Here is a 14733-nt window from a genome sequence, read left to right as displayed (position 1 = left end):
TGCAGAAGGTTCCTTTGACCCAAGACTTCATTTCTTATTTCTACAGACATACTCCAGTGTCACAAGTACTTCCCAATTAGTTCCCCTAAGAGGTACCCATGTCAACCACCATTCCCTTCATTGCAGGTATAACAGCATCTCCCACGCAGAGCAGGACCCTGCTGGCATGTCTACAGGTCAGGACTGAATGCAACCTGCCTCATTCCTATCTAAAGGCCTCCAGGCTGCATCGCAAAGAGTTCAGATTCCTTGAAGAACCCTGGGCAGCATCTAAGGAAAAAAAAAAAAAAAGGTGCCTGTCCCTCAGATTCTTCCTAGGTTTGCCTCAACGTCCTCATATCAAGATTTTGTCCACAAGGCAATTCTTCCTGAAGGAGGTTGACACGGGCCCCTACTTAAAAAATATATGATAGCTGCAGAATTCTACTCTAAGAAATGGAAAAGTAGGAGCAGTGTCTCTTTATTTTTAAATTATTACATTTATTGATTGTGTGCATGTGTGCGTGTGTGTGTGTGTGTGTGTGTGTGTGTGTGTGTGTGTTGCATGTGGGTGGAAGTCATTGAACAATTTACAGGAGTTGTCTCTCTCCTTCTATCCTGTGACTCTTGGGGATCAAACTAAGGTTAACAGGCTTAGCAGCAAGCGCCTTTTCTCTCTGAGCCTCGGGTCCTAGGAGAAATTATTCTTGACCACAGGTGGAGGGAGCACTAAGGAGCAAGCTCAGTTAGTGGGAGGGCTCAACCCTAGCTCAGCCTGCTCCCTTCTTTAGCAGGCTTTCCCAGCTGTCATTGGGCCTCTGCTAGGTCAGTTAACGCTGACAGAGTAAAAATCTCCAAGCGGGCAAGGAGCTCTATTGTACACCAATGCACATCTGGCTCTGGACAAGATGCTTGGAACAAAACAAGTAGTCGATAAAGATGTGGTGGAGAAATGACTACTTGAAAATAATTTGACACTGGGGAGTTGCGAATGGAGCCGAAGCTTCCTTCCTTCTGGGGTGGCAGGTGTTGCTGGTGATGGAGGCAGCAGCAGAGAAGTCGTCCCTCCTTCTCCACCTCCAGAGTCGGGAAGCTGAACGCTCTGAAACAGGAAGGTATGAGTCCAGCGCGGCCCTGGGAGCAGGAGGTTGCAGGTTAGGGGTGCGCAGGGAGCCCCTCGCCGCAGCCATTTCCGGCTCTTTGTGTGACAGCAGCCGCGGCGAAGGGGCCGGGCACGGTGGCCAGGGGAGGAGCCGCCGCGGGCGGAGGGGCGGGGCCGCGGGCGGGGCGCGGCCGGTGGCCGGCGCAAGCGGCGGAGCCGGGCTGAGCATCCTGCGCCCCGGCGCGGGGCCCTGCGGTAGCCTCGGGCCCCTCCCCTGGACCTGCAACCGACCCAGGTAAGGGACCCTTGGAGATGTCGGGGCTGATGCGGGGACCGAAATGCTGCCTAGGCGGAGGATGCGCTCCTGAGGATGCGCGAGGGGCGGGCGCCACTTCTCCCAGCCCGCTGGGGGCGCTTGGCTTGGCGCCCGAGGCTGCGCGGCCCCGGGTCCCTGGAGGCCCAGCTGCAGGCCCGACGCTGCCCCTGCTCCCTTCCAACGTACCGGGCGCCCTGGGCAGGGAGCATCTCCCAGGAGGCGCCGGTACAGCACGGAGCTCCCCGCGGCGGCCCCAGCAGCAGCAGGTGCGTGGCCTGGGCCGGAGCCGCCCACCCCAAGGGGAGACAGGGATAGTCTCGAGGACCAGGGGCACCTGTAGGGGTCACGAGCCAGGCGAGGGCCACATCCCTGTGTCCAGGTACCTCAAATCTCTGGCAGGTCCGCGCCTCTGCGGTCGCGGCCACCATCACTCCACCAAGGCCAGCGAAAGCCTCCTGGGCCCGCCTGCTAGGCAATGGGATACTGGGCGCCCCCGGTGAACCGGAGCCGGGCGGAGCCGGGGCCGCAGCGGCGGCGCGGTTTGAGAGAGGAGGACTCTGATGAGCCAGGAGGCATGGCTGACCTGCTTCGAAGCTTTCTGGCCTATACTGGCACCTCTCTCCCCAGCTGGCTGTGGGGGAGGGAGGAGGTAGGGTGACAGAATCCTGGGGGACAAGGTTTCCTTCATATGTAGCTACCCACCTGACTGTTGTGGGAGATGGCTATATCACCCCCAGGGAGGTAAACCCTCCTGTGTGCACAGGAAGGGAAGGAGTGGCCTGTGCTTCAGAGTGGGGGCAGGGAGCATAGTCCAAACGAATGATGGTTTGCTAACGCGACTGTCCAGATGCTTCCCAGCCCAGGGAACCTGACTTTGAACTTGGCTTGCCCAGTTTCTTAGTGCCCAGAGTCCCACGGTTGGGCAGGAAGACTTAAGGAGCAGACTGCAGACAGGGTCCCCAGTCAAGAATCTCTTGGCTCGGAAACTACCATTTCTACCTCTTGCCCACCTCGCCTTAGGGCAAGAAGTGACCATCCTTACTCTTGGGCACAGGCCCTGCTAGAACCCATGCCTAGCACTCAATGCACCACCCCCTTGTTGGAGGACGAAAATATAGATTCATATCTATAGTCAGGATTGTAAAGTCCTTGAAGGCAGTTGTCCCCACCACCATGCCCCCTCTGGAGCCTCCCCCAACCCCATGCAGCGATCTGTGTGTCCCTTCTCTCCTGTCAAACTTGCTTGAGAGAGGAGCCAGTGAGTGGTGTTTATCTTGAAGAGCTGAATACAAAAGGGTTTCCCATTGGATGCAGAGCAGGTACCTCAGAAGTCATGGGATCAGAAAGGACGATGAGGAAAGGAGACATTTTAATAGGATACAGAGCTGAAGTCAAAATATTTGGTATCGCTAATGGTTGACTTTCAGATGGAAGCTAGATGTGGGAGTGATACTGTCACCAGAATGACAGTATCTAGCAGATGTCAGCTTCATTTTCAGTCAGGGTTGCTTTGGCCTGGTGGGCAGGAGTGCTGAGAGAGAGAGAGAGAGAGAGAGAGAGAGAGAGAGAGAGAGAGAGAGAGAGAGAGAGAGAGAGAGAGCTTGTGAGCAATAGGTCAGGGGTTAGTGTCACCAGAAGGCTTTTGTTGATCACCAGTCTCCACTTGTGGGGTGTGAAATTTTCCCATAGAGAGTTCCTCACTGACGCTAGCTGCCATCTGCCCCGACGGTTACAAAGCCACAAACAGCATGCTAGGGCATACAAAGCCAGCAAGCCAGCGCCTCTGGGTACTTCTGCTTGCTGAGCCCCAGGCCAGTGGCATTAGCTCACTAAGCTTCTTTATTATATTTCCTGGCCAGATCTGACTGGTTGTATAGGAACCCAAGACTGCCTTGTTCACTCTGTGGTGGAAAATGAAAAGGATAAGCATGATTTAGGCATTAGGCCAAGGGTGGGGGTATACAGCTGTCTAGGTTTGGAGACTTTTGCTCAAATCAGATCACATGGAGCAGCGATTTAACAGCGAGTAGAGGGCCCCGGTAACAGAACACGTACCCTCTGATTATTGTGCCCCCTCTGTGTTCAGTGGGCCTCTGAGGCTGTCATTGACCTGAAAGCTAAATTAGGTACTGAATAGGCAACAGGCTAATTAGCATTGGGAGCAGTGTTGCTGGAAAACAGTATAGGGCTCCTGTCCTCACATCTCAGTCTCAGCCCCCGTGCTCAAAGGGGCTTCTTTGGGCCACTGTTAGCCCCAGGGTTCCACCAAGAGCTTCACAAAATGGCCTTTTTGTAGCCTCCATGTGGCCACCATAACAATGAGTCTATTTCTTTACTGGCAAGTATTAATTATTCACTTAGAGTTGACGAAACCAGACGTCAGTCACCTCATTGGAGCCTTTGTGAAAGGCCTTGGGTCTTGTCAAGTTGAGAAGCAGAGCCATATCTAGGGTCCAGCGGATGGCCTTGCATTTTGTAGCTGGAGGTGGTTAGTGGAAAGGGGAGGCGGGCGGCGGTATGTGCCTTGCAGGCTGTGAATGGGAGGCCAGCTGTGGTGGGAGAGGGGCTGGTACATCTTTGGATGTTCTTATCAAATGAAGGATGCATGAAAGTGCTGAAGGGAATGTGTGGCGCCCAAGCACCCCCCTATTTGTATCTTTATCGTTGTGATGCATTATTTACAAGATCCCTGAGAATCTGGTTCATGTGCACAGTGAACTCCCAGCCGCCTCTAACGGCTCCACCTCTGGGGCTTACCTGAATCTGGCCTTTTCCAAGAGGAGTTGGTCTGCCGGATCAATTGCGGTGTGTGCCAACGACGTTGGAAAGGCATGTGATCAGACAAGGTGTTGGCCAGGGCTTCACCTGGCAGCCGCTGAAAGTGAATGTGGTAGAACTTGAGTAGGCAGGAGGAAGGGGGTGGGAGTGAGTGAGCAGAGGTAATTCTCACATTTCAGCACACAGAGTCCGAGAAGAACGTCTTCCTCTGTGTGTATTCAGCATTCTGCAGCCAAACCAAAGTGTCAAGGGCAAGCTTGGCTTTACTGCTGGGACAGACAGAGCAGCACAGTGGACTTGGGATGGCGGAGGGGGATTTCTCCTTGGCTTCCTGTGTACCTTTAACATGGCCACTGCCTTTTCTGACTTCAACAGTTGAGCAATGGAAAGCAGTCTGCTCTCCCTGTTACCTGTCTGTCACCACCAAAGCCCCAGGATGAGATAATGTCTCTGAACCCCCAGCTGGAGAAGAAGTCATGGAAAGAGGAAGGGAAAGAGGCTTCTGAGCATGGCTCTTTTGGATGGGTGCCTCTGTTCCTAAAGGGACTATTTATTAAGTGTATTTTGAGTGTCTATTTTAAGAGTTGAGTCTGTGGCTTCTCCATACCATGGAGCCAAAAGGCTCTGGTTGAAAGGCACTTTGTGGTCCACAGCTTCCATAATGCCCTTATCTGTATAGGGACACTTCAGGATTCACCCAGTGTCGGGGGATGGCTCCCAGGATGCAAAAGTTTGGACAGTAGCTTTGTAGCTATGTAGCTATGGCCATTGTACTAAGGACTCTCTCTCTCTCTCTCTCTCTCTCTCTCTCTCTCTCTCTCTCTCTCTCTCTGTGTGTGTGTGTGTGTGTGTGTGTGTGTGTGTGTGTGTGTGTGTGAAAAGACATTCACTTATGTCATGCTTCTTAGGCCCTGGTGACGGAGATGTGAACTGAGTGCACACTCTTGAGAAAAATGGTGGGAGAGGACAGAGCTGAGTGCATAGGACTTCCTTGCAGGGCTCATTCTGCCCGGGTGGCATTTTGAAAGCCTCGTGTCATCTCAGAAGCAGTGTGATGGCAGGATAAAGCAAATAGAACCTTCCAGAGGAAGAGACGCAGTGATGACCTCATTCACGGGGCCTTTCGATTGGGTGCTGGCCCCAGTGGCCAGTCTTCTCAGAGGAGAGGTTCTCCGACATCAATCTCTAAGTGGGATGGAGGGAGTTTTGTAAAGTTTTTCAAGTGAGTTTACTTTTCTTGTTGCTGCCACAAAATACCCGACAAAAGCCACTTAAGGGAGAAAGGACTTCTTTTGGCTCACAGTTCAAAGGGACACAGTCCATCATGGCCGCAGGAGTGTGAAACAGCTGGTCACCTTGCATCCCCAGTCAGGAAGTAGAAAGAGATGAATGCTGGTGCTCAGCTTATTTTTTCCTATTAATTATTATGATTGTTGCTATTCTTCCTTTTTATTGATTCTGTGATGGCAGCCCATGGGATGGTGCCACTCGCTCAACACTGAGGGTCGACTTTCCAGTTTGAATCTTGTCACGTTGATAGTGATGATGAACTCTGACAGGATGTGAGGCTTTCCCCAGAAAGTAAAGGTCATGGGCCAATTAGGAGACTTCAGGAGACTCCCCTAGTTTGGACCAGTTTCCTCCGAGAGAATTAAACAAGCCCAGCTTTCCCCAAATGCTCCTGAGATCAAGGAACATGCAGGGCAGACCCTCATCACTGAGAGTCATTATCTCAGTGCCGAGGGATACCGAGAACTCTTTTCAATTTGTGCTTTTAAAATGCAATGCGTTAGGATTGGTTTCAACAAAGGGTGAATAGTGAAGTAAGAATTAAAATCTAAAACTCTCCCCTCAACCTCCAATGCTGTCATGGCTCCACATGGGAAAGAGATACGGTGACACTTCTTAGAATGGGCAATAGGGACATTGGATGGAAGGATTATCTACAGAAGTTTTCTTAGATCTTAGATGAGAAAGGCTTCTGTAGATAGGCTGCCTTAAGGGACCATAGTATATTTTGAATTTCCTTTTCTTTTTTTTAAGCAGAGGACATGAATTTGGGTCATTGGCTCATGCAGACAACAAATTATTCAACATTAATGAAATATGCAGTGCCTATTCCCCTTCCCTCTGTGCTAGTTCAAGGCCTCAAATCCAGAAAGGAAGTCTATTCCTGGCATCAGTGGTAACCTGAAGAATTTGTAGTAGGGTGAAACAGTTTGTGATGGGACAGGAGATGGTGAGTTCTAGCCATGAGTTCTGTGGGAATATGGAAGAACGATGGCTGCTGTGAAAGAGGCTGGCCTGGTTATTGTTGTTTATTAAACTGGCTATGTAAGCCCATTCTCATACTTCTACCATGTCTCCCCCCTACTCCCCATCACCTCCCCCTTCCCCTCCTCCACATTAGTCCCCTCTGTTCCTCTAGACACTTTTCCTTCTGCTCTCATGCCTGTCTGTCCGTATGAGATTTTATTCATTTGTATAAAATCTACGACTCATAAATGAGAGAAGACTTGTGATATTTGTCTTTTCTGAGACTAGCTTAATTCTCTTATTATGTTGAGTTCCACTTGCTTCCATTTTTCTGCACATGACATGATTTCATTTTTATGGCTTAAAAAACTATTTCATTGCATACATAAGTCACATCTTCCTTATGCATTCAGAATAGGTTGATCTAGAATTGGGCCTCGACACAGGGTGGGATTTGAGAAGAGGAGAGAACAAGCCACAAAGCTGTGGCAGTAGTTTGAGCAAAGGCACACAGTCAGGGTGTCCTTGAACAGACTGATGCCACTGTACACTCTGGCCACCCTGGGCAGATGGTCCAAGCTGTGGAAGTGGGGCTTTAAGAATGGTCCTTCTATGGAGATAAATGTCCCAGCTAGCATCAGAATCATTTGCCTACCGGTTGGAAAGGCCCAAGGACAGAAGATCAAGTACAATGATTCTTAACTGGTTGCTTGGGGTTTTCTAGTTTCTTTCCTTCTTTTGAGTAGTACATGTGGTGTACAGTAGTCACGTGATCAATATCTCACATTGCTTCATCACCATACTCCACGGAAAGGACAAATGTGTTGTCCGTGATGTGATGGGGGCACTATGAAACCTCTCCTCGTGCATAATAAAATGTAGCTTGTGGGCAGACCTCAGTGCTTTAGCTGTGAGTTGCAACAACCTCTGCAACACAGATTCTGACATCGTGGTCGAGGCTACTAGCACACTGGCCTCCATGTTTTCTTGTGTGTGTGTATAGTCACACAAGTGTGTGTGCGTGTATGCATAAGGAGGCCAGAGATGAACTGTGTAGCCATAGATGTCATACCTCTGGATGTTTTCCACTTTGTTTTGATACTATTATTATTATTATTATTATTATTATTATTATTTAGAGACAGGTTTTCCCATGGGCCTGGAGCTCACCAATCAGGCTTAGCTGGTTGACTCAGTTGACTAGTGAACCCCAAGGACCACCTGTCCCCACATCCCCAGCACTAGTGTTGGAAGCAAGCACCAACAGGCCCAGCTTTTATTTTTTAAAATGTGGGTCCTGGAGACCCAAATCCATTGTGAATGCCTGCATAGTAGGCACTTTACCTAGTGAGCTGCCCTCCCAGAACCCAGTCTCCATATTTCACGGAGAAGGTGGTCCTTGTAGAGTAAGCGAACGTGACTCAGGAGCCTAAGTCAGTCTCAGATGGAGCCATGTTGAGGTTGCAGGCCCACAGCGAAGAAGGCAAGGTCTGCATCCTCCAACCCAGAGACCAACCCTGAAAGAATCCCCAGCCAACCAACACCACGTGGTCCTTGACCCTGAAAGTCCCTCAGCAGGTTTCCTCAGCAGATGGCTCCTTTAGCAGGAGCTTCTGAAAGCCTGCTCCCCTCCCCACATACCAGTCTCTTTGGGGTGCCTCATGTGGCAGTTTGCTGCTGTAATCCCTAGTGGGGGGCAAAATCAGCTGGGCACCATGGAGGGATGACTCTGTGAAGGACTGGGGACTGTGGCCCTGAGCTTGTGGCGTTTGCTCATTTTTGCTTGTCACCAAAAAGCCTTCCTCGGGCCACTAACACCGGAAGCAGCTGAGACAAAGTGGCCAATAAAATGGCAAGTCCCTTTGCCCTCGCAAGGCCCTTTTCTCCAATTCCTTGTAGAAAAACAAGAAGGCGAGATTGGCCTTCTGCAGATGTTCAAGTGGAGGCTGACTTGGGCTTCTTTGTTCCACCCTCCGCTCCCCTGAGAACAGAGACGCTGCAGGTGACGGGGCTTCTGGTCCCAGGGGACAGGCAGGGAGGCCCTGCCTAGCCAGCCAGTGGTGTGTACTGGTCAGGTGTCTCCACTGCTAGCAAGGAGGCCTTGTGGGTTGTCTTTCAGAGTAAAATTTAATTCTGTTCAATGCAATACGTGCACGTGCTTTTGAAAAATAAAGTATTGAAAGGCTTGTCGTCCAGGACAACCGTGCAGAGCTGGCTTCCCCTGGAGGCTATTTCTTTGAGTAGCTACATCCAGTCTCTAACGTCGTGTTCACACTCTGGGCTTCTCTCTTTGGGAGATTCACTTTCTCATATCACATCCTGTGCTCCCACCCCCACTTCCCCATCTGCTAAGACCTCTGTTTTAACCATATCACATGTAAAGCATCTCTATCAGTAACGTGTGCCATTGATGAGAGCAGGAGAGCCAAGTGGTGTTACGTGTCTTTTCTTACCTGGTGTTTTGTTTCATTGGAATATCAGAAGTTTTTTCTTTCTTAATGTCAAGTTAAATGTCAGATGCTGCGTCAGACCCTGCCTTCCCGGATTGCTGTGTTAGTCCCTAACGGGCCACGCCACTGCGTGCAAGAGCCGGGTCTGGGCTCCAGTTTCCGCATCCCTGGGAAGAGAACTCTGTTGGATCACTACTCCTTTTTCTTTTTTGTTTGTTTTGAACTTCAAAACCTATCAGCCCCCTGCCCCAGCAGTTAGTTTCCTGTCATCTGAGGTGTCTCTTCTCCAGAGTGGAGCAGATGCAGAAGAAATGAGAACAGTAGGGTAGTGGGTGTAGTGGTGTCTGCCCACCATTCCATCACCACGGAGGCCGAGGCCAGAGAACTGCTGTGAGCTCCCTCTGGGCCAGCCTGGGCTCGTAGTGAGACTCTCTCAAACAGACAGCCGGCTAGGCAGGGGAGCGGCTAACAGCCAGTTTAGGGGCTGCGCCATAGGACAGGGTGGAGATGTCTGTTCCTCTGTGTATCTCTCCCACTGTCTCCTGCTCCATCTCTGGCTCGCTGTGTACCCCACTTGTTTATGTTGTACCCATAGGTTCATAAAAATACTAAATTTGGGGGTGGGCGCCTTAACTTTGTTAAGGCGTGGTTGGAGTACTTGGCAGTTCACCATTTCAACCATGTAGTTCTGTAATTTGTAGTAACTCACAAACCTGTGCAACCACAATCTCAGATCATTTTAGAAAGTATCTGGCATCCCCCAAAGAGACCTCATGCTGTTAAGTAGTGCCACTGGTGCCCTCCAAACCCACATCCAGCCCTAGGCAACCACAAGTCCGTGTTGTGTCTCCAGAGATCTTCCTGACACACTGTATAAACAGAATCATGAAGTGTGGAGCCTTTTGTTTCCAGCATAATGTTTTCAAGGCTCTTGGGTGTATTCAGGGTCAAACCATGTATCTGGCTGAATAATATCATGTGCAGTGGTACTGATTTTATCTCTCAGTCCATTGATGGGCATTTGGTTATGTGTAGTGTTTCTACACACTTACAAGGCTCCTAGTTTTTATTATATTTTATGTGTTTATTATTTATTTATGGGCTCTATGTCTGTGTGTACCATAGCAAGTGTGTGGAGGTCAGAGGACATCCAGCAGGAACCAGTTTTCTCTTTCTACCATGTGGGTCTCAGAGCTTGAACTCCGGTCACCAGGCGTGGCAGCAGACACCTTTACCTGTTCAGCCATTTCACGGGTTCCTCACAACTTCCTTCTTCTTTTTTTCTCTTTCACTTTCCTTTCTAATCTGGGTTCTTTTATTTAATTTTCTCCTGTAGCTAGAATCTCTAGAATGGCACTGACGGGAAAAGGTTGGAGCAGGTGGTCTGTCTTGGTCCTAGGGGGAAAAGTGCTCCATTTTTCCCCATTAAATCCGACATTGACTAGCTTTTCTTCCCCGCATTGTTGCTCTTTATCCAGTTGAGTACGTTTTTTCTGTGTGACTTGGGATTTTTTTATTGTTTGGTTTCTTTCCTCCTTTCTTTCTTTAGTTCTTTTATCAGAAGAAGGTGTGATTTTTCTCCACCCATGGACAAAGCCTAATTGAGTTGTAACTGTGTGGTTAGTGGAGACACTGGGTGTACACTGGACACATGCCTCATCTCGGGGACCTAGTTACAGAGCAGGGGAGAGAATACAGCAAATGGCTTAGGAAGCTGTCGTACCCAGTACAAGGAAGGAGCATGCAGGTTCAGTGAGGCCCAAAAGAAATGATGCTCGGATGCGGATTCTCAGACAAGAGGACGTCATCCGCTTCCATCTCTCCCAGTTCCAGAATCATCCTGACAGTGTATGGGTTTCCAACCTGTGTACCACAGTACTGGGGATGCTTCTGTATTGCGTTCTTGGTCCTGCACTTAATTGCCCAAGTTCCTAGACCTCTATGGCCCTCTTCCTGTCTTGTAGTGTTCTCTTTCAGTGTGTGTCTTAGGCTTTGCTGCTCCTTCAGCCTATGGACAGCTCCAAGGCTATGACTTTATTCTACAGATGGTTGTCAATGCCAGCTTCTTAGACTGTGGGTCACAACCCCATAATGGGTCAAGTAACAGATCTGGCCACCTGAACAGGCGGCAGCCAGGACAAAACCCGAAATCACACATATTGAGTCGGCGGTGTTTCTGGGAGCCCCCACGGGGCTTGCAATGTGCGACTCCACTGCAGCCTTGGTTATGGACACACATGCACTTCGCATATCACATGTCATCCCAACACACAACCCTGGTAAACTGCCTGAACCGTCTCAGCCCACATTCGGCATTACTATGTATTATAAATTGCAGTGATTTTAAAAATATATGTATTTTTATTTTGTGTAAGTGGGTGTTTTGCTTACATCTACGTCTGTATACTACATGCACACAATATCCACAGAAGCCAGAAGAGGGTGTCAGATCCCATGGAGTTACAGACAGTTGTGAGCTTCCATAGTGGGTGCTGGGAATTGAACCCTGGTCCTCTGGAAGAACAGCCGGTGCTCTTAACCACTGAGCCATCTCTGCAGCTCCAATTGCAGTGAATTTGCTTTGCAGAGTTTCCTGCTTTTATAGAAGCAGCATGTTTAATTACAGAAAACAAAACCTCTCCACATTTCCCTGCTGTCATTCCTCAGCATATAACAAGTTAATATGCCATCGGATTGCATTGTACTAGAACGTTCGATTTTTAAAATTGCTGCCTGAGTTGCAGAGTTTAAAAACAGATTGGTAAATAAACTTTGACTTGGGCTTAGGACAGAACTTGCAACAGTTTCAAAAATGGCTCTAAATGTGTTCTAGGTTGTTGTTATTGTTTGTTTTGTTTTGATTTTGTTGCTTTGTAGTAGCTATTTATGAAGTGGTGGCCTCAGGATTGGCAATCGGAGAGTCAGACTGTGGATAAACTGGAAAACATTGAAGATATACTGCAGTAAGAAATATTTGACTAAAATTTAACTCCTTAGGTGAAAATAAATAAGTACATGGTCCAGGGAGGTGGCTCAGTGGTGAAGGGCTTGCAGTGAGGCAGGAGAAGCAGATTTTGGATCCCTGGAACCTGTGTAGAATGCCAGGTGGGCATGGAAGCCTGGAGACAGGGGCTCCTTCGAGCAAGCTGGCCAGCATGAGTCGCCAAGCCTGCAGATTCTGGATTTGAGAGATGGCACTTCTGTATGCGTGGCAGAGAGTGGTTGTGAAAGACATGCAGAGCCAACCTCTGTCCTCCACATGCATGTTGACACATACACATGGGCTAACATACGTGGGAACCTGCATGTGCATGTATATGCATACCACACACATTCAGTTCATCAGTAGGAAAATTGCTTTCACCTTTAATAAATGGTAGCATTATATGTATGCCAAGGAATTGTTTTAAAATAAATTTCCTTGTGGTTTATTGCCAGTAAACATTTGATTTGCTTACCTTTTTTTATGTGTCTGCATGCCCATAGTTGTGTCAACATTTTTTGGGTTGAAAGAAATCATAGGAGAAAAAGTTTAAGAATCCCCAGTGTAGGATATCCCCTAAAAGCAGCTCCAAGTGGTTCCCGCAGGGTTGACAGCTGGGGACCCTGACCTTCGTCTGTGTAGACTGCTCCCGCACAACTCTCCATGCCTAATGCACTCAGCAGAGGTTGCATGGCCCATCGTGCCACACTCTGGAATTCCTGTAAGAGGAGCATGAATAATCGCTTTCCTGCTCGGCTGGTTCTGAGGTTTGAAGGGGCTCTGCTTCACAGGGCACCCGTCTCCATGGAGCTGTACCCTACTGTGGCCACCTTCTGGGCCCACACAGCTTCCTGCCACATTCTGCTCTACCCAGGATGGAAAAGCAGGCCATACCCTTGCGTTTTGCTCACTCAAATGCTATCCCCATTTTATCCTAATGGGGCCATCTCCCTTTTAATTGTTTTATTATTATTTTAACATATTCACTTCATATTTTCCTTGTATATAAATATATGTGCTTATATATGTATGTCTGTAGCATCTGTTTGTGTGTCCTCTAGCTGGGTAGCTGGACAGATGGGGAAAATATTTCCTGTCCTCTAGGTGTTTGTGGATCTCCCAAATAACAGTTTCCTAATCTTTCCAACTTGGGAGAGTTTTGGTCTTGAGGAAGGGAAAAGCAGCCAAACTGGGAGGGTGGCAATGACATTAGCATTTTCCAAAAAGGTACAAAGCAAGCGTGGCCTAAAAGAACATGGAACTAGAAAGAAAAGATATCCTGTGTACCAGGCCTCTGCTAATCACTAATGTGAATGAAAGCATTTATTTCTTAGTAACGATGACCTCCTGAGGAAAACATTAGATAGTAGCTGTGGTCTTGAACTTGTGGGGCAGTAGTGATAGGAAATCAAGATGAAAGAGCCATACAGAATTGACATCTTAGTGACAGTGCTTTGGGGCAGGGGTAGGAAAATCATGGCAGTGCTTACCTGCTTTATGGTTAACACACCATGAACTTCAGTGCTGAACAATGAGAAGCCATTGCTTTGGTCTGAGCAGGGGGCTGAGATCTCCAAATAAGCCAGTTTGTTATTGTTGATTTTTCTGAAAACAGGAGATCCCAGTGTAGCTGAGTTAGCACAATCAGGAAGGCCCTTCTGCCTTAACCTTTACAAAAAGTGAGGTGATGTAAACAAGTATGTAAAGTTTAAAAAAATTTAGTGATACATGTGTGCAAGTGTGTGTGTGTGTGTGTGTGTGTGTGTGTGTGTGTGTGTGTGTTGGTTTTTGTCAGCTTGATACAAGCTAAAGGCACTTGAGAAGAAGGACCTCAGTTGAGGAATCGTCCCATCAGATTGGTCTATGCATATCTATGGGGCATTTTCTTAATTGCTCATGATGTGGGAGGCCCCAGCCCACCGTGGGTGGTGCCACCCCTATGCAGGTGGGCCTGGGTATATAAGAAAGGTAGCTGAGCAAGGCAGTAAGCAGTGTTCCTTGCAGTCTCTGCTTCGGATCCTGCTTCCAGATTCCTGCTTGAGTGCCTGCCTTGACTTCCCTCCATGAGGATCTGTAAAATGTGAGGTTAAATGAACTCCTTCCTCCCCAAGTTGGTTTTGGTCAGAGTGTTATTATAGCAACAGAAAGCGAACTGGGGGAGTATGCGTGTATGTGCTTATGTATGTGCAGTGTGCATGTATAGAGAGGCATGTGCAAATGTCAGAACAACAGGAGTTGGTTCTCTCCTTTCACCTGTGTGTGGGTTCTGGTTTGCACAAAACATTCATGGGCTGAGCCAACTTGCTGCCCCGTCTGGTTTTTTCATGGCCTTCGTCTTTCTGCTCCTACCTTCCCCGCTGTCCTGCACATGTGGACAGAGAGCTTTCAGTCTGCTTTAGAGGACGGAGGCTGACGTGATTCATCAGTTGTGACTAAGAGCTCGGTAAACTGGTAATTTGTACTTTTATCTTCTGACACTGTTTCCTGAATGCTTAATCTGGTCCAGCCTGCCTTGTTCAGTATTCTACAGGCACTGTAGTTATAAAATGCTCAGAACAAAGGACAGGCGTTGTTATAAACGGTGGTCATTTCACAAATAAGGAGTCTGGGGTCCCAAGGAGTTAAATCACAAGCTTACGGTCCAGTGGCTATTCAGTGCTGAGTAACAGGTTCAGCCCCAGGCTCAGCCCCACCCACTGCCAGTCCACCTTGGCAAAGCTGTCTTACTTTTTCATTCCTTCCAGAAAGTAGAAAGGAACATGGCTGTGAGGTCCTGCTTTAGCTGTGAATGGCAGAACCCCCATTTCCAAAGCCAGGTTCTAGCTCCCATCATGCACTGGTGTCAACCCCACCCTATCATGTTTCGTTC

General features: G+C 48.6%; 1 protein-coding gene across 6 annotated transcripts in view; it reads left to right on the top strand.

Moving 5' to 3' along the window:
* Positions 1 to 729: 729 nt before the first annotated feature.
* Cyfip2 (cytoplasmic FMR1 interacting protein 2) overlaps positions 730 to 14733 on the top strand; it is a 119022-nt gene continuing 105018 nt past the window's right edge. For 2 of the 6 annotated variants that reach the window (XM_037200882.1, XM_028864242.2), the window contains exon 1: positions 1264 to 1376. The gene's annotated coding sequence lies outside the window, so the exon portion shown is untranslated. Of the gene's footprint in view, positions 1095 to 1243; positions 1377 to 1568; positions 1664 to 14733 lie in introns of those variants that run through there. The other 4 variants (XM_028864240.2, XM_037200883.1, XM_028864239.2 and 1 more) reach the window with 4 other exon arrangements.

The sequence above is a fragment of the Peromyscus leucopus genome, chromosome 8b, assembly GCF_004664715.2.
Source record: "Peromyscus leucopus breed LL Stock chromosome 8b, UCI_PerLeu_2.1, whole genome shotgun sequence".
NCBI lineage: Eukaryota > Metazoa > Chordata > Mammalia > Rodentia > Cricetidae > Peromyscus > Peromyscus leucopus.
The sequence above is the reverse complement of the archived record's forward strand: the minus strand, read 5'-3'. Positions and strand labels throughout refer to the sequence as shown.